This window comes from Canis lupus, chromosome 10 (assembly GCF_003254725.2).
Source record: "Canis lupus dingo isolate Sandy chromosome 10, ASM325472v2, whole genome shotgun sequence".
Taxonomy (NCBI): domain Eukaryota; kingdom Metazoa; phylum Chordata; class Mammalia; order Carnivora; family Canidae; genus Canis; species Canis lupus.
In genome coordinates, this window is record NC_064252.1 from 44,728,861 (window position 1) to 44,754,341 (window position 25,481).

Consider the following 25,481-nt stretch of genomic DNA (forward strand, 5'->3'; position numbering starts at 1 on the left):
GTGAGGCCTCAGAGTTCCCCGAGCCTCTCAAATCCCCCAGGGATTTCCTCTCTGCGCTCAAAACCAAGTAAGAAACAACAGCAACAACAAATATACTAGAAAAATGTTAGAAATTCAGCCACCAGCCCCCTTGTAGTGGTGAACAACTGTTAAGAGCCCTTTGACAAACCCAAAACCATAAGTAGCCTTCAGCTAAAAAAAATAAATAAATAAATAAAGTAAAATAAAAAGGTACTGTCTGTATGTATTCTCAGGTAGGAAGGTCTAGAAGAGTCTGATGAAGCCCCTCAGTGTTTCCAAAGATGCCAGCTGCCTGATTGAATGATTGAAGCTAGGGACTGTCCTCCTTTTAATTCTCGAGGCATCCCATCCCCTGTGCCTTTTGAAGCATGTCTTCCTGTTAGATATGGGGCCCCCTGGGACCTTCTGCTGTGTTCCTAGTGGGCAGCACAGACGTGGAAGAGATGTAGGCTTTGGAATCAGATTTCTCTCTGTTTGTGTCCCAGATCAGCAATTTAATATATGTGACCCTGGGCAAGTTAATTCTTTCTCTGCCTCAGTTTCCTCATATGTAAAATGAGATAATGATGATAACTACTTTTTTGACATTCTGAGACCAGTTTGTGTGTGTGTGCCCATGTGTGTGTGCAGGGCTTCCCCCACACCCACAAGTAATGCTCAGACACCAGCTGGCTGCTCTGCAATTCAACTCGATGGTGACACTGTGGCCCCGGAGAGAGCCTCAGGTCCCACAGGTTGAGGGTGCAGTCCTGTGAGGCTTCCCACCCCCAACTCGAGATGCCAGTTGCAAATTCAGGTTGTTACCTGTGCTTCTAGCCAACTGGGTTCCCACGACCTTCTCCTTATGTTCGATTATTTTGCTAGAGCAGTTCACAGGACTCAGAAACATTTTACTCACTTGATGGCTGGTTTATTATAAGAGGGTATATAACTCAGGAACAGGTAGGTGGGAGAGATGCAGAGGGCGAGGTCTGGGGACAGGGCACAGAGCTCCCATGCCCTCTGGTGCATTGCTCACCTGGAGCCTCCGTGAGTTCACCAAATCCAAAGCTCTCTGAACCCAGCCTTTGGGGGTTTTATGGAGGCTCCACTACATAAACACAGCTGATCAAATCACTGGCCATTGCCCTCTCATTCAACCTCCAGCCCCCCTCTGCTCCCGGGAAGTTCGGACGGTGGAACCGAAATTAGACCCCATTCGAATCAGATTGAGTCTCCTGCCCTGAGGTGCGGCCCAGAAACTCACCCCATTAACATAACCTGTATCACTCTCAGGGTTTGGGTAACTGCAGGAAGTGGAGACGCAGACCACATATATATTTCATATAAATCATCATCTCACATGACCTCCCAGGGTTAGTGAGGATTAGGTGAGCTAGTACTCGATCGTAGCACATTGTAAAAACGTTCTGTAGCATCATCGTCAGGATGAGCTGTGTGAGCCTCAGTTTCCCCATCAACAGCACGGACCTATTAGAAGGATTAAATGAGATCCTGGATGTCAAGCACCTGGCACATAGTGACGCTCAACTGATGTTTATTCCTTCTCTACTATGTTAGGGAAAGCTGGTAATTTGGTAACACCTCCCCTGGCAGGAACAGCCATTGACACAAATGTCCTTACCCGTCCCAACAGCCCGATAGCCAAAATGAGTGCCACCAAGCTCATGCTCTGAGGACTGGCTTCTTCGTAGCGACACTTTCACTTCCCAGACACAAAGTTCTTTTGAACACTTATGATGAGTCAGACACAAAGCGGCCACATTCTGAGCTTTATCTCATTTAATCCTTATAACAACACTATGAGGTAGATATTATCATTGCTGTTTCACAGATAAAGGAACTGGGGCTTGGGGAAGGTAAAGAAATTGCCCACAATCACACCAATGGAGTCACAACCTAGTCACCAAACCGAGGTCTTTCTGACTCCTGAGCCTAGCCTTGCACCTCTGTGGTTTCCAGAACCAGAGCCGATCGTAAGCAGCTGATGCTACAGAACCTGTCACAGGCAGGCGTGAGGACAGGAGAGGGAGCAGAGAGCAGAGCCAGCCTGGCCAGAGACCGAGTAGGAGCTTAACATCCCCGGTTCCTCCCCAGATGCGCAGTGCAGGCCACCCTCCCCGCCCCCCACCTTGCTCAGGTATTGTCTCTTCCTGTTCTCTGAATATTGACAACCTGTTGTTGTTTTAACAGCCTTATTGAGATATACTTCACACACTACAGAATTTTCCCATTTAAAGTGTACAGTGCAATGGCTTTTAATATATCCACAGACCTGTGAATCATTAGAACATCATCACCGTCCCCAGTAGAAACCAGTGCCCCTGAGCCATCACGCCTCGATCCCCCCTACTCAGCCCCTCTAGGCTTTGGGCAGATCCCCATCTACTTGCTGTCTTTGCAGGTTTGCCTCTTCCGAACATTTCATATGAGTGGAGTCACCCACTTGGTGGTCCTTTGTGGTTGGCCTCTTTCCTTTAGCATCATGTTTTCAAAATCTGGTTTTAAAGTAAAGGAAAACTGATTAAAGTTCAATATATAGTACTTGGCACAAAGTAGGGATGCTCAGGACATACTTACTGAATTGAAATTGATCATAAATGATTGCCCTGAGTAATCAAGAAAAGGTTACATTAGACTCATTAAATTCTTTAAGAAAACAGTGAATGATAGCTTTTTTGAAAATTTTCCATTAAAAATAGATAAAAACCTAAAATTTATGCCTAAAGGTGTCTCAATTCCTGGAAACTTGGCTTTCTGGAGTGACTTGTTCTTGGAGACTCCAGCAGGTGGAAGTTTTACTATACTATGTAAATACTATACTATTTTTTATATTGTACTTATACTATTATACTATATCACTTTTATTTGCTTAATTTGTTCTTTATTATACCTGATGCCCTCAACCCTCATTCCATATATCTGTGACTCTTGATTTCCAAGTCTTTATCTCGCATCTTACATGGGTAGTTAGTGTGCTAGTAGATTCTAACCCCAGACTGGATCATCTCTTTGATCCATTTATTCATATGCACCAGCTTGTACCATCACTGATGAAAATTTAGGATATACTGGCCCAAGACCAGCCTTTGAAAATGCTCTGTGTGTTTTCTGATACAGATGCTTTGAACATATTTTTCTGGTTGTTGAGTGGTTTGAGTGGATGGTTTGAGTGGATGAGCTCAAACCCCTTGCTGAAGTTAATATATATCATGTAAAAGATAGCCTTTGATTTACCAAACTTAGAGCCAGTCAAATTTTACCAGTCTGGCAGGATTTGTTATTCCTAAGGCTAGTGAATAGCATTTTGTTTTCTTTTTTTTTTTCTGGGGATGGTTAAGTAGTAAGGGATCCATAATTTTTAAAAAAGATTTTATTTATTTATTCATGAGAGACACAGAGAAAGAGACCGAGACAGGCAGAGGGAGAAGCAGGCTCCCCATGGGGAGCCCAACAAGGGACTCGATTCCAGGACTCCAGAATTACACCCTTAGCCAAAGGCAGATGTTCAACTGCTGAGCCACCTGGGAGTCCCAAGGGATCCATAATTATTTGGAAAACAATTAGGGCCAAGTCTCCAAAGAGCAACATGGGGGGATTTGAAGGAGTCCACACCTGTGCCCAGCAAGAATATGTCTGCTGAGACAGTGGGTCTGGAAGGCAGAGGGAGGGTGTTTCGGAGTGCCCAAACTCCTTCACTGGGGTCCCCAAAAGGGTCAGCCAACCCTTGCTGGGAGCTGGCCAGCCCCCTTCCTGCCCAAGCCCCATGTGAACCCCCCTTGGCCTGCCCTAGCTCCTGAGTCCAAAGCCAGGGGATCCATAATTACTAGAGTGAGGTATTTGTCTTTGTGACAATTCTGAGAATCATTTTCTTTTTAATTGAAGTACAGTTTGCATATAGTATTTTATGGGTTTCAGGTGTACAACATAATGATTCGACAATGATGCAGGAAACCTGCACAACCTGAGCGTAGTCACCATCAGTCACTGCACCAAGTTATTACAATATTATCAACTCTATTCCCTATGCTGTGCTTTTCATTCCTGTGCCTTGCTTATTTTATAATTGGAAATCTGTACCTCTTAATCCCCTTCACCTGTTTCACCATCCCCCCCAGCAGAGAATTATTTTCACCCGTTTCTTACTTAGTTACCTTGCTAATTCTCCTAAAGTTATCAAAATCAATGGCAATTTTTTGGGCACTCTGAATCTTCAGGACTTGTGTTTTGTGCATATCTTTGGTTTAAATAAATATAAATTATTTCTTTACTTGCACATCACCTCCTCCACATTCCTAATTCTAATGTTGAGTCTTCACATAACCTAGAGCCTGCTGTTGGCAGTAGCAGCTGCTGGCTCAGGCCAAACTTCGGGGGTGACATGCCTCTCATGCTGTGTGGTATTCCCCACATCAGTGGGTGACATCCTCCTGACAGTTCCAGGCACCCACAGAATGATTCTCATAGGTTACAGAGAACCCTCACCTTTCTGGAAAGTTCTGTGATTCATCTCCAGTAGGCTGCTGCTGTGGCTGCAGTGGGGTGTCCAGCTGGCCCCAGGAGCATCCCAGACCCAGCTCCTTCTTCTCACAAGCTTGCTTCTCTGGTGGCCCCACTCCCTCAGCCCTTTGGCATTGTCTCCCAGCCCCCACTTTGTGAGGCTCTGTTCCTAGCTGCTCCTCCTTGGCAGGCAGCCAGAAGCCTCACCCGCCAAGTGCGGAAGTCAAGTCTTGTGGAAGCTCCCCTTAAAGACTTGGGGCTGACCCAGCATCCCCCCAATTGTATGGACCTTCCTCAAGTACTAGGACTTGATTGTGTTTGATCTCCAGGACTGACAAATGTTTCCCGTCTTCCATGCCCATGCCAGTCTCTTCCCCGGAAATTATCTGGCTTGCTCCCAAATTTCTGTAGCTCTGCATCCTAATTACAAAATGTGGAAAATCACATATAGAGCTTCATAGAAAGATAAATAGAACTCCCATATGTACTTGCAATCCATCAATCCTCAATCTATTACTTTCAAAATGTAGTTGATCATTCGGTTCTGAGACCAGATGGTACAAAAATTACCACTCATCAATTGTTACGATCTTTCAGAAGGGTGATTTAGTAATGTGTCCGGACCACTTAAAAACCCTTAGAATTACTCATTCCACTCCTAGAAATTTATCCTAAAGACTTCAACAGATGTGCACCAAAATTTGTGTGCAAGAGTACCATGCAGAAGTTCTATTTTGAGAAAACTTGGAAACAGTCTAACTGCTCCAAAATAGGACTAAGTAAAATATGGTACATCAATATAGTGAAATATTATATAACCATTAAGTTATGTTTTTGAACAATATTTTTAAAATAAGAGAAATTCCAAAACTTCTGAAGAATCTTTAAAAAAATAAGAGTACATATAAAGTGAAAAATGGGATCTAACACTTTATATAATAATATTATCCCCATGTTGTAAAAAGAAAGACGAATGTTTCCATGTAGGCATGTGAAGGACAAACACAAAAACATTAATATTCTCTGGGTGGTAGATATAGTAGCAATTCAAAAAATATATTTTGCTGCATTTTCTAAATCTGCCGCAATGAATGTGCTATTTTCCTAATCAGAGAAATTATTGTTATTTGTTAAAAGAAATTAGGCCACAAAAAAAGGCAAAAACAAAACACAAAAGGCCTTTGCTTGATGGTTTTCTTTTTTCACTGTTTCATCTCACCCTTTCTCACTGATGTAGAAAAAATGGGGTACTAACATTCATCCCGCTCAGAAGCTAATTCCATCCTACAGCCCAGGAAGGGGCATATTTTTGCCATTTTCAATGTAAGGAATCAAAGTCATAAAGAAAAGAGTGGAGAAACCAAGAGGTGAGCACAGGTCCATCAGCTCCAATGGTGTGTCTGCTGTCCCTCCTACCAAATGGGGCCCAAGACCCATTGACAAGAGGCCAAATAGGAGTTTCAAGCAAGGCTTTACCCAGGCTGATGCTCAGCACAAGGGAGACCGCACAGAATAAAGTGTCCTCAGGCTGACTCCCCAGCAGAGGTCAGGGAGAGTTTTTTAAAAACATGTAGGAGGGAGAGGGCACCATCAAAGCCTGTAGAGGTGAGGATTTATTGGCACCTGTGCAGTTAAAGCTCATGCTTCTTCATGTGTCTCACGTCTAATTAACATGTTAAACCTTTCCCCCCGGGGGGTGTTTTTTAGTATTATAATGAGGGGGAAAGTTGGTGAAAGGTCAGCCCTGGAATCCACCTTGGGGCAGCCTGGTTGGTCTGGTCTTTACCAGTCTCTGTAGTGAGAATCCTCCTTTCAGTGAGCATCCTTTCTCTGCATTCCTGCAAGTTATGCTACTCAAAAGGCATAGAGTTTGAGCTTTTTATTATTCCCCCCCTTATGGAGGCAGTCAAGAAGTGCTGGATTTTGTCTTCAGGGTTGAGGGGATCTGAGTCCAGTCCTTGCTCTGTCTCACTCTCCTCTGAGAGACTTTACCTTCCTTATTCCTAAGGAGACAGGGCCAGAGGTCTCATCTTCTGAAACTGCTTCCTGCTGAGCAGGGGCTAAGTCCCTATCCTACTCTGGAGGTGTAAAAATCTCTCCCTGACTGTTCTAATGATTTATAGGGATTCAGATCCTTCCATAAAGGTAGAGGTTGGAAACCTTGTGTCACCTCTCACTTGACTTGGAATTGTTGAAACCTGGAAGACACCAAAATTGCCAGGAGATTAAAAAGACAGAGCCCAGGGACACCTGGGTGGCTCAGTACTTGAGCATCTACCTTCGGCTCAGGTTGTGATCCCAGGGTCTTGGGATTGAGTATCACAGCAGGCTCCCTGCGGGACTCCCTCTGCCTGTGTCTCTGCCTCTCTCTCTGTGTCTCTCATGAAGAAATAAATAAAATCTTTTTGAAAAAAGAGCCCCCAAAGTAACAGCAATAAAATGGCCACTAAGGGCCCAACGAAAGGCAAGAAACAAGTAGCATTTGGTAGGTACCATGAATGGAGTCCCAGATGGTTTGAGTGGTGGTGTTGTTAAAATTATGTAGCCACGTAGTCTGCTGGAGGAGGATGTCAGCCCTTTGTTCCACCTCTCCAGAAACACTAATGAAGAAACAACCAGATGTATTTGTGATTGCATTTATCCAAGGCAAGTCAGTGGTCTAAGACCACTGAAGCCAGAGATTTTTGTATGAGTTTAAAATCTTGTCCTGTTTCAGTCACCACTGTGAACACAGTGACTGTGGCATTTTGTAAGACAGCATTGTTGTAAATGACTTCCCTGGCTAGACCTTTCAAGGAAACAATCAACCAAGCCGACTGTTTTGGCAGTCAGCAAACCTATTGCTGATCTGGACCTCGGTGATAGCAGGCTTACACAATTGTCGGGGAGTCTGTCCCGTTGTCTAACTGTTTAAATAATCATATGTCCATGGAACCTTTTTATTATTCCCACGGAGTAATAGACACGAAGATTGTGTAAACATGGGCCATTGTGGCAATTTCTCTGTAGTTTACCTCAAGTTGTCTGGCTTCAGTTTGCAGGGCTTCAGGAAAAGGAACAGTTTTAGTTCTGGTTCTGAATGATTCCAAGTCACGAAAATGAAAGAAAATTGGAGGCTTTAATTTTAGAGAGTCATAGCTAGATATTGGAAACAAGAACAATGTAGGATCCAGTTCAGTTTGAGAAGCAAACAACAAACATTTAAAGACAGTTAACCGGAACCAGAGTCTAACATTCATGAAGTTGTGTTATTGAAGACATGTAGTCTCTCTAAAGTTACCCTCACTTTTGTCAAAGACAGTCAAATTAATACTCATTTGTTTGTATTGCCCCTGACCATACAGGTTTTTGTTTGTATGTTTGGTTGTTTTTTTCAGGGGGTGGTAGGAAAGGAAGAAGGAGAAGCAGACTCTCTGTTGAGCAGGGAGCCTGATGTGGGGCTTGATCCCAGGACCTTGAGATCAAGGCTAGATGCTAAGGCAAATAGTTGCTGTCGGATTTGCCTGCAATACCTGTAGTTGTGGGGATATTGTTCTTCTCAAGGTCCCCAATATATTCTGAGGTCTCCTGCACCTGCCAGGAAGTGACATTCTTTACTCACCTGGTAAGACTGCTGGGAACTCTGGAAGCAAGGAATCAGGCCAACATTTCCAGGGGGCTCTATTGACTCCATAAAGTCAACATTAATTTCTTAAGGCTTCCTGGTCATGTGTGCATCTAAATATGTCTCCCTCAGATACGGCATTCCAGTCAAAGCCTTGGTAAAATAACCGACGTTTCCAATGGTATCCAAGGAGAACAGATTCTTATTGGACTTATGCAAGCAATTATAATTGCCACGAAAGAAAGGATATTCACTGAGAGTTTCTGAATTCTGGAGAGAGAGGTAGAGAGAAAAGATAAACACTTCAATTTGTTGACAAGGGATGTTGTAACATATTTCTGTAAGACATAGATATCTTAAGAGAAAAAGTTTCCTTAAATCTGGAAAAGTAAACATTAGAGAACAGCAATTTTTTACCTAAGAGTCATAAAAACTATAGTCATCTTTCTTAATTTATCTACCCCCCACACTATTAATTCTTATTCTGTTTAAATGTAGTTTTCCCATTAGTTCTAGAAATTCTTACCCAGTTTAGTTTTATGATCTTAAAGATAACAGAAATCTGTATCTTTTCGAAGATGAAACATTGTCAAGAGCATCTGAGCAATAACTAGAAATAATAAAAGACTCAAACATGGACAAGTTTGAAAAGCTGATGTGAGCTCATTATAATGCAGTTGACAAGGAAATCTAGTTATTTCTGTGACATACAACATTTTAATAATTAGCATTATACTTGATGACATTATAACAAGACATATTAAAACTTTAAGAATTTCATACGCTTTCTGGAACAGTTAGCAAACCTAATTAGTCAAAAAGGACTTTATTTAGAATTTGAGTCTTGGAAAGTTTATTAAAAAAGAAAAACAGAAGGTTTTAAGTCATGTGCCTAAAACAGGATAAAAAAATCATTATAAAACTCAAAACTTATCTATTTAACCAAGAGGGCAGCAAGAAATTCTAAAGGCAAATACATTCCTTTTTATGGCTGAGTAATATTCCAGTGTGTGTACATATATATATCTCACATCTTCTCCATTCAGCAGCTGATGTTCACTTGGGCTGTTTCCATAGTTGGGCTATTGTATCTAATGCTACTGTAAACTTTGGGGTGCATGTATCTCTCTCTCTTTTTTTAAAATATTTCATTTATTTACTCATAGACACACACAGAGAGAGAGAGAGAGAGGCAGACACACAGGCAGAGGGAGAAGCAGGCTCCATGCAGGGAGCCGGACGTGTAGCCGGACGTGGGACCCGATTCCGGGACTCCAGGATCACACCCCAGCTGCAGGCGGTGCCAAACCACTGCGCCACCCGGGCTGCCCGCATGTATCTCTTTGAATTAGTATTTTTGTATTCTCTGGGTAAATACCTAGTAGTGCAATTGCTGGATGTTACATAGTTGTTAGCAAAACCTAGCCTTTTAAATTAAATAATCAAAGACCTGATAAAGACAAAACATAGAAACTTTGTTTTTCTGGAAAGACAAAGAGAATCTTTGTTTACAAATTCTTACAAAGAGCAGAACAACAAGGTAAGAAAATCTTGTTTTTAACAGAGAAAAGCCAAATTTTAATCTCATATGAGAGTATTTAATTTTTTAAAATTTTTATTTATTTGAGAGAGAAAGAGCCTTGGTAGGGGGAGGCACAGAGGGAGAAGCAGACTCCCCGCTGAGTGGGGAGATTTGGGGGGGTCGCAATCCCAGGACCCCGAAAAGGCAGACACTTAACTGCCTGAGCCACCTAGGTGCCCGACCAGGGTACTTTTAAAACTCATTTATCTCAGTCTTAGTCAGTCTACCATACATACAATTCTAAAGATCCTCTTTTCACAAGCTTTCTATATATTTTTTTTAAATTTAGATTGTGTCCTAAGCCTTCTCTAAATAACCAGTGTCATTTTAGGACAAAATTATTTTCTCTTTCCTCAACAGAAGTATATTTTCATTTCTCATACCTTTCTTATAAAAAACATATCTTACTTTCCTTGCATACAGAGTTGTTTTCCTTATCATTCCTAGTAGTATCAATTCCATTTATCAGAACTTTAATTCTTAGAAATCTCAGTTTCTAGTAAAAACTCAGCAGTAAGCTATTGTTACATCAGAATTCTTTAGATTCAAAATTTATGCATAGTGTTCATAATTTTTAGAAATATGGGTTCTTTTTTTATAGTACAACTTTCAATAAAGCATAAGACATGCTTACTAGCAGACCTAAATTTATCTTTAGTTTCTCTTATAATAAGCCAAAGTAAAAAAAAAAAAAAAAAAAAAAGCCTAAGTAGGTTCGGTAATCAATGGTCTATTAATGCTCTAGTAGTCTGTTTCATTTGGAAAAGACTTAGATATCTAATGAACTTAACAAAACTAACTTTTAACTTAGCAAAACTTCAGAGTTTTAGGTTACTAAAGATTGTGAAAGCTATAAATATTTTTGCTTTGTCAATCTGCTTGTTCTTACCAATTACCCATGAAAGCTTTGAGAGACAGACAAAAATTAACCATCATTTAAAGTCCTCTTTTTTTTGACAAATTGCAACAGGGATAACATGAGCTTATCTGACCTTTAGTAAACCTTGGTAGACTAGAAGAGTTATGTGTAATGCTGATAACTCTAAAGACATGCCTCTTTTAGTTAAGGCAACAAACCTAAATTAACTTTACTACCAAATGTGTTGTGCCTGTGTCCACTAAAAAGTCATCAATTTGTTCCCCAGTGGGAACTCCTGGGAGGACTCCGATGGGGAAATCTGAAGTGGGCGCTTTGAGTCCAGAGGCCCATTCATGTTGATACGTGAAGTGCTTTAGTTTGAACCTCATAAGGAAGTACACAACAGCTTGGGGTGTTTTTTGCTCCTTGATACTGAGGGTAGGAGAAACAAGAGCCATGGTGCTGGAGGCATCAGGGATGGTATAGAAGCTGGCTACTCGAGTCATGCTGGTGATGGTGCAGAAATAGAATGGGGGCGTGTGGGTGCAGAGATGACAGGGGTGCAGCTGGCTAGGCCAGAGGCAGATTTAAAGTTTGCACTAACCTTCCTTATTCTGCCTCTTGTCTCTCCCTCTTGCAAACAGGCTTTTCCTCTGAACCATTTATTTCATGTCCTAAAGGACATTTGGGTGGGTGGGTGGGGGGGGATGGTGGTGGTGGGAGAACAGGAGTATTCCCCATCTTCCTAGGCAAAAGCTCAGAAAGAACCATAAATGAAGCCCAGAGTACCCCTGTTAGCATTTTTTCTTCCCCCAAAAGTTGGAGCTTCACCTACTGAACCAAATGGCTTTCTTGATAAGCGAAGAGAATCAAACCAAAACCCCCTTTGTGAAGGCAACCACATGGGAGCAAGGAATCCAAGAGAGCCTTTAGTGGCTATCTTTTCTCTTAGTTTAACATATACATAGGCCAGGCAGTGTGACAATGGAAAAACATCATTTCCTTTTAGATACAGGATCATAACTGTTAGCACACCTATCAGTCAGAACTCACGCCAGCGGGCTCTGAGATGGATTGGAATTAAGTTCTCTCAGCTTTGTACAGATTCCAGAAACAGATACACATAGAAGGTGCCGCATAGCCCGGCCGATTCTCTGCCTTCAAGGAGAGACTGGCACAGAGTCACTTCTGAGTAATTTCTCTCTGGAGCTGGATGACTTCGTCACTCATATTTCTAGCCAGAACATTTACTCAAGCTTTATGTTAATAACATCAATTAGTACAATGTCACATGAAAACAATCAACCCATCAGGTTTAGCCCCTCTAGGTTATGCCCACCTACAGAACATTACCGGGAGCCCCTAACAGCTCAAATAAACATCAGGACTATGGGCTCAAATTGAGGAGGTCTAGGTATCAGGAGAACTCATCCATGCATCTGTGAGGTGCTGAGAAGCCAGAGGGGCCCAAAGGGCCTGTGCTGGCACTGAATGCCAGGTTCCAGAAAACCCCAAGGTGTTCTCAGGCCAGTTGCTCTGTTATCCTGCTGACTATGCCAAGAAATATTGTAATGCTGATAACTCTAAAGACATGCCTCTTTTAGTTAAGGCAACAAACCTTAAATGAACAAACTTTTTTTTTTTATTTTAAAGATTTATTTATTTATTTATTTATTTATTTATTTATTTATTTATTTATGATAGACATAGAGAGAGAGAGAGACAGAGACACAAGAGGAGGGAGAAGCAGGCTCCATGCCAGGAGCCCAACACAGGACTTGATCCCGGGACTCCAGGATCGTGCCCTGGGCCAAAGGCAGGCGCTAAATCTCTGAGCCACCCGGGGATCTCCCCCCACCTTTTTTTAAATTTTAAAGTAGAAGGAAAATAATTTTATTTGAGCCCAAGTTAAGACAACTGCTTTGGGTACACAATCTTCAAAAAGAAGAAGTGCTCCAGGGAAGGAACAGTTGATGCAGGGTTAACATAAAAAGTTACAAATCATTAGACAAAGGAGATTTCAGAAAGTTGCAGACCTTATCTTAACCTTTCCAGTCTGTGCAAGGCTCCATGACTTCAGTCTCGTGGGAACTTGAGGTTTTAATCTTTATGTTAATGTTCCATTTTGGTTATTTTTTTAATTTCTTTTTTTTTTTTTTTAATTTATGATAGTCACACACAGAGACAGAGAGGCAGAGACACAGGCAGAGGGAGAAGCAGGCTCCATGCACCGGGAGCCCGATGTGGGACTCAATTCCGGGTCTCCAGGACCGCGCCCTGGGCCAAAGGTAGGCTCCAAACCGCTACGCCACCCGGGGATCCCTGGTTATTTTTTTAAATGAAGCAGATGTACAATGTGTGCTTGAGGTAGAAATAGAGGCTGTGCTCTAAGGTTTTGTCCAGTAATTTTTACCTCGGTAAATGTTAAAGTATAGCTTCCCTGCGAGCCCAGGTATTATTTAGGTGGTCTTTTTTTTTTTTAATATCTTAGTTATTTACTTAAAGATAGAGAGATAGAACATGAAGAGGAGAGGGGCAGATGGAGAAGCAACTCCCCACTGAGCAGGGAGCCCAGTGCAGGGCTTGATCCCAGGACCCTGAGATTGTGACCTGAGCTGAAGGCAGACTTATCCAACTTAGCCATCCAGGCACCCCAGTTTGGGTGGTCTTCACAGAGGCAGCGAGATCTAACCAGGTGATAAATCTGACTAAACAGGAGACAGAGAAGTCCACACAGTTCTCTCCACAGATGAGAACAGAGGATAGAGAAGTACCCAGGTGTTTCAAGTTGGGTAGCAAAACAGAACCTCCAGGTTAGAAGTGGACAGTGGGCAAAATGGAGGGAGCTGGAAGACAAGAAGGAAAAAGGAGAGAGAAAGAAAGAAATGGCTTTCCACTTATCCCACACAGATGTCTATTCAAAGGAACCAAACGGTGGCCGGTGGAGGGAGGCAGCACTCTCACTGGTCCCTGGGTGATCAGGCCCAGGGAATCAGGCTCAACCCGCCTTCCTGCAAGGGTCTAATCAGGCAACTAAAGACAAGAAAAAAAAGGAGTTTCCTGTGACTATCAGATTTCTAGCCAATCCATGATGTGAGGGTTACATATGCACTGGTCTCATGAGTCTGGCGTTGGGGAAATCTTGGGCCACCCAGGTCTGTGGGTACTTGGTGGCCACTCCCACTTGGGCTGGTTGGTTGCGGTGCTGGGGCACATTCTCAGAGGCTGGGTGGAGTCCAGCAGTGGCCTCTTAGAGGCAGCCCGCAGTATGAGAAGGAGGGGAAAGAGCATGGAAAAGAAGAGAGAGGGAGGTTAGATGTTTAGGAAGGAAGGGAAAAGGGAAAAATATTGTCTGAATGAGAGTAGTGGGAACCCCATGACAGGAGAGGCAGCAGTGACACAGAAATAAACGTTTAGGAGATGGCTGGTCAGCTGCAAGGGCTTGCATCTGGCTGACCCAGGGGGTCCCACATTCTCCTGGATGGGGAAAAAGAACCCCTGGGGTCCTGGCAGGGTCCCTCCAAATATGATACCATACCTGGCCCTTGGGCTCCCTAAACAATAGAAATTGACAAGAGGCCAAATGTGAGTTTCAGGTAAGGCTTTATCCAAGCTCATGGTCAGCGCAAGGGAGACAGCACAGAGCAAGGTGTCCTCAGGCTGACTCCCCGAGCAGAGGTCAGGGAGAGTTTTTTTATTTTTTCTTATTATTTTAATTTTTTAAAAGATGTTATTTATTCATAAAAGACACACAGAGAGAAGCAGAGACATAGGCAGAAGGAGGAGCAGGCTCCCTGTTGGGAGCTTGATGTGGGACTTGATCCCAGAACCCTGGGATCAGGACCTGAGCTGAAGGCAGACGCTCAACCACTGAAACACCCAGGTGCCCCTCAGGGAGAGTTTTTAGACACTCAAGTGGGAAAGGGCATCTTCAAAACATGTAGAAACAGGGATTTATTAGAACCTGTGCAGTTAAAGGTCATGCTTCTTGTGTCCTCTGTCTCATTAGCATGTTAAATCTCCATGGGGGGGTGGTGTTTTTTAGTATTATAATAAGGGGGAAAGTTGGTGAAAGGTCAACACTGGGGTCCACCTTGGAGCAGACTGGTTTGGTCTGGTCTTCACCAATCTTTGTAGTGAACATCCTCCTTTCAGTGAGCATCCTCTCTCTGCATTTCTGCAAGATGGCATACTTAAGAGGTATAGAGTTTGAACTTTTCTTTTTTTTTCCTTATAGAGGCTGGAGGAATGCTGGATATTGCCTTTAAGGTTGAAGGGATCTGAGTCTAGTCCCTGCTCTGTCCCATTTCTATTTGCAATATTTTTATGCTGCATCTTATTCTATACTGGAGCTTTCTATTTTATCAGAATAAACTTCACCTTTGATGATAAAGATCTTCTCATTTATATTAAATTATCATCCTAGCTGACTCTTTAGCTAAGATCTAATGTTAAGAATGTAAATTCTCTGAATACTTATATTAAAAAGACAACCTGATTCCTAGAAACATATAAACTACCAAAGCTAAAATAGGAAGAGATAGAAAACTTGAACACACCCATAACGAGCAAAGAAATTGAGTTAGTAATCAAAAATCTCCCAACAAAAAAAAAAAAAAAAAAAAAAAAAAAAAAAAAAAAATCTCCCAACAAACAAAAATTCAGGGCCAAATGGCTTCACAGGGAAATTAATCAAACATTTAAAGAAGACTTAATACTTATTCTTCTCAAACTATTCCAAAAAATAGAAAAGGATGGAAAAACTTCCAAATTCATTGTATGAGGCCCACATTATCCCAATACCAAAACCAGGTAAAGACTTCACTAAAAAAAGAGAACTACAGGCCAATATCCCTAACGAACATGGATGCAAAACTTCTCAAAATACTAGCAAACCAAATCCAACAATATATATTAAAAAAACCATTCACCATGATCAAGTGGGATTTATTCCTGGGTTGCAAGAGTGGTTCAATATTTGCAAATCAATCAACGTGATACACCACATTAGTAAAAGGATGAGATTCATGATCATTTCAATAGATGCAGAAAAGGCATCGACAAAGTACAGCATCCATTCATGATAAAAAACCCTCAACAAAGTGGGTTTAGAGGGAATATACCTCAACATAGTAAAGACCATATATGAAAAACCCACAGCTAGTATTTTCCTAATGGGAAAAAAACTGCAAACTTTTCCTCCATGAACAGGAACAAGGCAGGGATGTCCACTCTCACCAGCCACTTAACACAGTACTGCATGTCCTAGCCTCAGCAATCAGACAACAAAAAGAAATAAAAGATATCCAAATTGGCAAAGAAGAAGTCAAATTTCCACTGTTTGCGGATGACATGATACTCTATATAGAAAACCTAAAAGACTCCACCCCAAAAACTGCTAGAACTGATACACAAATTCAGCGACATTGTAGGTTATAAAATCAATGTACAGAAATCTGTTGCATTTCTATATGCCAATAATGAAGCAACAGAGAAATGAAGGAATCAATCCCATATGTAATCATACCAAAAACCATATGATACCCAGGAATAAACCTAACCAAAGAGGTGAAAGCCTGTACTCTGAAAATTATACAACACCGATGAGAGAAATTGAAGCTGACTCAAAGAAATGGAAAGATATTCCATGCTCGTGGATTGGGAGAACAAATATTGTTAAAATGTCTATACTACCCTATACATTTAATGCAATCCCTATCAAAATACCATCAGCATTTTTTCCCAGAGCTGGAACAAACAATCCTAAAATTTGTAGAAACCACAACAGACCCCTGAATACCCAAAGCAGCCTAGAGAAAGAAAAACAAAGCTGGAGGTATCACAATTCCAGATTTCAAGTTATACTACAAAGCTGTAGTGATCAAAACAGGATGGTAGTGGCACAAAAACAGACATATGGATCAATAGAACAGAATAGAAAACCCAAAAATGAATCCACAACTATATGGTCAATCAATCCTCAACAAAGCAGGAAAGAATATTCAATGGGGAAAAAAGTAGTCGAGAAAACCAGACAGCAACATGAAAAGAATGAAACTGCCCCACTTCCTTACGCTATAAACAAAATAAATTCAAAATGGATGAAAGACCTAAATGTGAGACCTGAAGCCATAAAAATCCTAGAGAAAAACATAGGCAGTAACCTTTTTGACATGAGCCATAGCAACTTCTTTCTAGATATATCTCCTGAGGCAAGGGAAACAAAAGCAAAAATGAACTGTTGGGATTTTATCAAAATAAAAAGCTTCTACACAACAAAGGAAACAACAAAACTAAAAGACAACCTACTAAATGGGAGAAGATGCAAATGACATATCTGATAAAGGGTTAGTATCCAAAATGTATAAAGAACTTATCAAACTCAACACTCAAAAAACAATCCCATTAAAAAATGGGCAGAAGACATGACTAGGCATTCTTCCAAAAAAGACATCCAGATGGCCAACAGACACATGAAATATGCTCAACATCACTCATCCTCAGGGAAATACAAATCAAAAGTACAATGAGGTAATATCTCACACCTGTCAGAATGGCTAAAATCAACAACATAGAAACAACAGGTGTGGTGTTGGTGAGGATGTGGAGATAAGGGAACATTTTTGCCCTGTTGGTGGGAATTCAAGCTGGTGCCACTACTCTGGTAAATAGTATGGAGTTTCCTCAAAAAGTTGAAAATAGAACTACCCTATGATCCAGCAATTGTGCTACTAGATAGTTACCCAAATAATACAAAAATACTAATGCAAAGGGAGTCATGCACCTTTATGTTTATAGAAACATTACCTACAATAGCCAAACTATGGAAACAGCCCAAGCGTTCATTGACTGATGAGTGGATAAAGAAGATGTGGCATACACAGACACACACACACACACAGTAGAATATTACTTAGTCATAGAAAATAATGAAATTTGCAACTATGAATAGAACTAGAGAGTATTATGTTAAGTGAAATAAGTCAGAAAAAGACAAGTACCATACAATTTCACTCATGTGGAATTTAAAAAGCAAAGCAAATAAACATAGGGAAAAAAGAGAGACAAACCAAGAAACAGACTCTTAACTATAGAGAACTGATGGTTACCGCAGGGGAAGTGATAGGGATGAAGGAGGGCACTTGGGGTGATGAACACTGGGTGTTGTATGTAAGTGTTGAATCACTAAATTCTACACTTGAAACCAATATTATGCTGTATGTTAACTAACTGGAATTTAAATAAAAACGTAAAAAAATAGTAAAAACAAAACAAAAAAGACAATGTGATCAGTCTCAATAGAATTGAACACATGAATGTTCAAATGAGCTGGATATAGCATTTTTGCATGTGTTTTGTTATTTTGGTACAGTAATAATTAGTAATTAGTAGTAATAAATATCTGACACACAAATCTTAGACAAGTTATAGTTCATTGTAATAAGGTTATTAAGGAGGGTTGTTTTCATCTCCCCAGCTCCTCATAGAAGATGCTAGTGGCTGTTGGCATTAGAATTTTGCCTGTCCAGGTGAAGGCCTGACAGGTTGCTGGAAGCCCCAGATGGGGGCTGCCCAGGCCCGGAATACTCCCATCTGTCACTCTGAAGTCTATGTGGTTGCGAAAACTGCCACTAATAAGCTGTGTCACCTAGATTTGAGATATAACTTGTAAATATGTCATGTATGCCATTTTGCCATTTGTCTGCCACCATCCTGCCACCACATAACAACGGCCTCTGTGTCCTGCTAATCTGTTATTGTAAGACCTTGGAGGAACTGTGCCTTCATGCTTTACCCAACTATTACTCTTCACATTTCATGATAAGGAAATGGGGGACCAGGAAAGTGAAGCAATTTTCCCAAGGTCACACAACTTTGAGTGTGTCAATCTCTCAGAGCTGGGCTGCTCAATCCCACAGTATTGTGTGACAGTCGCACGTGGCTATTGAGCGGAGCACTTGGTATGTGACTGGTTCAAATGGAGATGTGCTCTAAGTGTAAACTCTGTCTTGGGCTCCAAAGACTTAGTCTGAAAAAAGAATGTAAAATATCTCATTTGTAATTTTTCATATTACAAATCATTATACAAATCATTTATAAATGATTATTTGGGATACATTGAGTTAAGTAAAACATTATTCAAACTCATTTCACCCTTTTATTTTTACCTTTCATTTTTTTAATTTAATTTTTTTAAGATTTTATTTATTTATTCATGAGAGACACAAAGAAAGAGGCAGAGACACAGGCAGAGGGAGAAGCCGGCTCCTCATGGGGAGCCTGATGCAGAACTCGATCCCAGGACTCCAGGATCATGCCCTGAGCCAAATGCAGACACTCAACCACTGAGCCATCCAGGTACCCCTATTTTTACCTTTTTAAAATGTGGTAATGAGACAGTCTTAAATTACAAATGTGATTCACGCTATATTTCAGCTGGACGGTGGTATCACAGAACCCGTCTCTCCATCTGGACAGTGAAGTTAGCAGTGAGAACACGTGTAAAGTGCCCAAATAGCGGGTGTTCTATAAATGATTTTGTTCCTCTCCCACCACATTTTCTCACCAGAACACCCAAGTCTCATGACTTGGACATACATGAATTTCCAGAGGCTTTAAAAGAAACATTGTTCTTCTCTTCCATCCAGATTCCTCTCTAGCAAGGGCATGTTTTTAGTCATGAGTTATTCGCAATCTTAGGGTATACAGTTTGTAAATAGCAAGTCAGATATTTGGGAACCTGGGCCAAGATCCTGAAACTGCCTTGCCTAAAGCAGAGGCGTTAGAGAATGTGCCCATTCATACACTTGCCCCAGACATTGGTGAAAAGATGGACTGATGTGTAGGCAGGAAATGCACACAAGGTAATTCATTGCCATTGAAGCTCACTGAGCATCTATCTGGTTGTGATATGAATTATTCATGGATTCCGCCTTGGCGCTCTTCTGTTGAAGGTTGATGTCAGAGCAGGACCTGTGCTCCCCTCTTTGACCCCCGCGCTCAGCAGCTGTGTACAGAAGGCCCCATCCTAGATTTGGTTCTCTTCCAAGTGGGCCTAGAAACTGGAGGTTGGCCACTACAATTAGGCCTCCTTGTCCAACTGCCAGAAGATGAATGAATTCCTCAGCCTCAGCCCAGTGCTCTTGAGTGAATTGAGATAATTTATGGAATTGATTTATGCTCTTCCTCTCTCCACAAGTATTCGTGATGGCTATATAAGTGGTCTTTTGTTGAATTTACACAGTCATCCTCTAATTTTGTGGCTCTGGTGTTCCTGTCAGGGATGACACATTTATACGTGATCTGCTACAATGCTCATGAAGTTACAGTGCTCAAGAGTAAGGCAACAGGGAGCGGTGTGGACTGTTCCCAAGTGGGGAATGCCCAGCACTCCAGACCCAAACAGGTTGTTGCCTGTAAGGATACACATCTGGGATCATTGCGTCCTCTGATTTTTCACTAGAAGTCCAATTCTCCAATTTTATTGTGGAAATCTGTTTTTTAAATTTGGGGACTGAATGAACCCTTCTCTGGGTCCAATTCAACCATGCTGTTTATAGTTTCCAATCTTGTTTGTGCCTCTATAAATGGGTCCTTTGTGGGAAGGAACTCTGCCTTTTATTTTCCTGTGCTCCTCTTTTGCTTTCTCTCCCCCTCACCACACTGTGCACGTTGCATAGCATATATAATTATTATGATTTCCAGAACAAGACACTTTTTGCCACTTGATTCGTGTTTTAGACCCCTCTTCTTTTTTGTACTTCTTGTTACTCGAAGTTCTCCAGATGCCAAGAGAGAAGAGGAAGCAGGAGCAGGAATCACAGAAGCTCTTTTCCGACCACATGCCCTCATTTGTAAGACAATGCGTGCAAAGCCCCTATCCCCTGGTTTCTGTATTACATTACCAAGGCTTGACCAAGGGGGCAGGGGCTCAGGAGAAAAGGGAGGAATTCCAGGTCAGGATTCAGAAGGCCTCTCCTTTAATTTAAGGCAGTGCTAGAGCAACAAGAGGCCTGCCCGGCCCATCTCCATTCACACTACCCTGTTTCCAGTGCTCCATGTGCCCACCATCTCTGGAAACATGCTCCCTATTCTGGGGTTTATTTTGTGAGGAAGGCCTCCTGACTCCTCATGCTATCTTCCATTCAACCAGATACTTTGTCTTTGATGACATGCCCCAGGGACCCTAAGAAACGTAGGCTGTGTCTGCCTAAGTCACCAAAATCTTCAATAAAATTCAGTTGGGGAAGTGGCTATTTTGAGCCCAACAGGCAGTTTGTTTGGTTTATGTGTGTGTATGTGTGTGTGTGTGTGTGTGCATGCGTGCGTGTACATGCTTGGGATATTGAGAAAGTCACAAACTGAGTTCTGTTCATAGGAAGCAGATCCAGACCATTTGCTTACTGTGATGCATGAAGTCAAAATTTTCAGAACTACACTATAGCTATAAAAGATATTAAAGGAAGGGGGCCCCTGACTGGATCAGTTGGTAGAGTGCACAGCTCTTGATCTCAGGGTTGTGGGGTCAAGCCCCACGTTGGGTGTAGAGATTACTTAAAAATAGAATCTTTAAGAAAAAAAAAAAGACGTTAAAGCATGTTTTAGGGAATTGAAAGAAGACAGCTATATTTTCAGGAAATGAATTGAGAAAAACCCAGTGAAGCAATATTTGTTTCCACCTATGCAAAAACCCAGACAGATATGCAGCAGGAAGTCTGCGGTGTCTCTGCACTCATGGCCCACATCATGAGGAGATAGATATAATGCTGATGGTGGCAGGGATCAGACTGAGTTCTACAATAGTACATCTACTTTGCTGGTAAAAATACAGGAAGAACAACTTCCTGTAAAATACTCTAAACATTTGTGTGATACGAAGTGCAAAGCTTTACTACTATTCAGGGAAATCCAGCACACACAATTTGTTCTGAAAGAACTTTGTCCACCCAGTCTTGGAGTTTCTGGGACTTTCTTAGATTTCTGCAGCTAATGGTATCAACACAGACATTCCATAATTCTCTGTAGGGAAGGGGGCAACAACCTGATCCCCACTTTTCCCTGATCCCCATTTGGGGTATTCAGAGACTATGCTTTGTATTTGAGGGCACACACTTTGGCCTCAATGTTTTATTTTGAGCAGCACACACTGACTTACCCTTGGTATTTGGGATCTCCCAAGTAGCCTGTCTTCAGAAAACAGATTTCTTCTTTTGAGTGTGACCCTCCCCAAACTCTAGCAGATTGGGGTGTACTTTTGTTACCCCATACTTTGTAACTGGGCTTTATCTAGCAACTCTTGAGTTCTATTTTAGGGCATCCTACATGGTGAACATTTTCTGATGCAGGCCATGTCTTGATGCTTGACATTTTGTGTTCTAGGTACACACGGTGCTGCCCAATCCCATAATTTGAGATACAGCTTATGGCTTATGGAGTGTGGCCATCTATTGTTTTAGGCATCCGAGGCTTTCTATAGATGTATGTCCAAGTGTATCGTGACAAGGGGCTGTGGTTGATTTTCTCCCAATTCCAGTCCTCATAGAGGCTGCACTAGAGAAATGGTCATACAGGAAAATGCAATCACACCTTGGTGTTTAATAGGAAAATCAAAGTTTCCCTAAAGTGAATGTGCTGTGCCTCCATCATGAGGTATTCCATGTTTCTTGGTATTGCTTCCCTTCATGTTCACCTTATCTTCATGATAACTCAGGAGGAGGCATTTTGAAAATAGCCTCCTGGCCACAGTTCAGACTGGGCACCTGGCTGGAGCTGGACATTCACGGTGCCTTTGTCAGGTCCCACCCACAGCTGGGGAGCCCAGGGGTGGAATCTTGACCCATGTGAGCTAATCACCCTCCTTTGCTGGAATTTTAAGACTGAAAATGAGAAAAAAAATGCATATCTTCCCAGTGGATGAGATTGTACATAGAACTAAGTAGACAGAGGCAAGTAGGTAGTCAGCAAGAAAAAGGAAGTCACATAGCGGGAAATTAAAGAGCGGAGGGATAAAGGGCATTCCTGAGGTTTTTGGGTCCAGCTGTCCCTCAGGCTGTCTTTGTCGCTCCTCTCCTACAGCTTTTAAGCTAGCAGTCATCCATAAAAATCCCCCTTTTTGCTAAATTTTGTTCTGATTGGGTTGTAGCACTGATAACCAAAGTTGTCCTAATCATCACAGTGAAGTTAGATCATGTGCTATCAATACAAACAAGTACACAGCAATTGCATATTACCTTCCTAAAGACCTTTTACACTTTATAATGGATGGTGTGTATCATTACCATAAACAGCATGCAATTAACTTGGTTCTCCAGCTTTGATTTGTGTCAAAGTTTGCAGGGTTATTTTTCTTTTTAAAGTATTCAGAATTTGGCGTTGGGGTGGGATTTTTGGCAGTTATAAAAGATGCCCAAAAATTATTCTACATTTCTCCCCTTGAAAGACTTTATAGATACGCCTAAACAGTTTCCAAAAATAGTGATATTAATTACCCCCCCCCCATCAGCAGTATGGAAGATTTCCAGTTACTCCATATTTTCACCCACACTTGGTATTGCCAGTCTTCTTCATTTGAGACATTTTACACCATTATACAATGGGTATACGATGGTATCACATTATAGTTTTACATTTTGCATTTTCCTAATGACTAAGAAGATTGAGCACCTCTTCACATATTTATGGCCATTTGGATATCGTATTTCATGAAGTGTCTGTTCAAGTCTTTAGCCCATTTCCTGTTGGGTTGACTGCCTCTTATTGACTGATTGGGGTTCTGGACATAAGTCTTTTGTTGGGTATATGTAGTGCAATGATCTCCCATTCATGGCTTTCCTCTTCATTCTTTCATTGGTATCTTTTGGTGAACAGGAGTTTTTCATTTTAATAAAAATGAAAAGAAAAACCTTCTGATCTTTTTTTTTCATGGTTAGTGCTTTTTATATTTTATTGAAGAAACCTTTGCCCCAAGGTCATGAAATCATTCTCCTGTGTTTGCTTCTCAAAATTTTATTATTTTAGTGGTCCTGGTTAGGTCATACACCTACCCTTGGGTCTGACTGTATGTAGTAGCTTGTTTGCTCTTGATTATCATTCTAACTAGGAGCTAGAAACGCACTGGGTGGCTGAGAATGGGGATCATACCTGTGAGCCATTGTATTTGACTACAAGTAACAAAATTGGGAAAGCAGGGGCTTACACAGAATAGAGCAGTGGTCCTCAACTTTTGGTGCACTGAATCATCTGGAAGTTCTAAAAAACTGCATGTCCAGGCTGCACCCCATATCAATCACATAAAAATCTTTTTTTTTTTTAAAGATTTTATTTATTATTCATGAGAGACACACAGAGAGAGGCAGAGACACAGGCAGAAGGAGAAGCAGGCTCGATCCCGGACCCTGGGATCACGACCTAAACTGAATGCAGACACTCAACCACTGAGCCACCCAGGCATCCCACATAAAAATCTTTTGAGGTGAGATCCAGGCAACAGTAATTTTTAAAGCCCCTCTGATGAGTCCTAAGGGCAGCCCAAGCTTGGAACCACTGAATAGGGTTTTTCTTTTATGTGACAAGAAATCTGAAGTTAAGCAGTTTAAGGCTGGTGTGGTAGCTTCACAAAGCATTAGGGGACCAGGCTCCTCTTAACGTAGAGCTTTACTATCCCTGAGGGTGTGATCATTAAATAACTGCTAAAGCCTCACCCATTGGGTTTCTATTCTACACAACAGGTAGGAGGAAGGGCAAGGGTAAAAGCCTTACATAACAGTTTCTGCATAACTGTCAATGGCAGGAACTTCAATATACCGTCACCCATCATACTGCCACCCATATCCAAATACTGGGAAATGTATTTATTTGGGTACGTTGCCATTCCCAGAAAAAATCAGGGTTCTGTTAGTAAAGCAGAGTGGAGAATTGATATGCAGATGAAACACCTATGCCATACACTCTAACTATAAATGAAATAAAAGTGTACTTTCTAAAAAGATCAAGACACATTAAATCTCATCTTTACATATGTCTTACTGAAATAGAGGTCTTCAGCTTAAAGAGACATATTTCTTTTCTCAGACATTTTTATTGTGTAAGGCCCCTTGTGATTTTAAATCATATTTTTCTGAATAGTATCAGGAAAGAGAAGAAAAGATGGTCATGTGCTTTTGAGAAAAAATGATAAAGTACTGTTGGCCAGGCAGGAAACAGCACATCCTTGGGAAGCTTTGAGTGCCAGGCTCTGGAGTTTGGGGCTCATCCTTTGCAGTGGATGGAGTGCACTGTTTCCCCCATCACTCCCCAGTCCCTCTTTCCAATGAAGACTAACTTATTGCCAGGTGTGCCCCAGTTTTGGGTTCTAGTTCTTGGCTCCATCCCTCATGAAGTCCAGATGAATCCCTTTTTTACGTTTGAGCTAGCTGGCAGGAATTTCTTCCAGACTTTTCAGGAAGGCTGATGTCATGAGGCCTTGTCCTAATGAGGAGACAGGAGAAATGAGATCAGATGCCTGTAATGTTTCTGAAGGGCAGATAGATAGGAATTGGCAGCTGACCCCAAGTGTAGGAAGAGAAAGGGAGGAGCAAAGACTCAGTCTGAGATTTCTGCCTCAGCCACTGTGAGCAAGGGCATATTAACCCCTCAGATGAGGACATGGGCAGAGAAGATGGATTTTGGAGAAAGATGATGAGTTTGGTTTGAGAAGGGAAAAAGGATGGGAGCTGGTTGCTAACATCTGAGAAGAGAGAGGCCCCTCTGGGCTCATTCTTTGCTGGACAGTCTATAGGCAGAAGGCAATCAGACAAAGATGCAGGAGTGGCCGTGATGAAGTATGCTGGCTTCCTGAGAGGTGTGCTGAGGGCAGAAATGTGGGTCGGGGGGTGCCCTGGTAGAAAGCAGAGGGAGGAAGGGGATGAGGGGCCTTT

The 25,481-nt window shown here is 41.7% G+C and overlaps 1 protein-coding gene across 1 annotated transcript in view; it reads left to right on the forward strand.

Moving 5' to 3' along the window:
• Nucleotides 1-12,721: 12,721 nt before the first annotated feature.
• The window catches only part of MGAT4A (alpha-1,3-mannosyl-glycoprotein 4-beta-N-acetylglucosaminyltransferase A), a 154,987-nt gene continuing 142,227 nt past the window's right edge, over nt 12,722-25,481 (forward strand). Inside the window, exon 1 of the mRNA XM_049115846.1 lies at nt 12,722-12,854. The gene's annotated coding sequence lies outside the window, so the exon portion shown is untranslated. The remainder of the gene's footprint in view (nt 12,855-25,481) is intronic.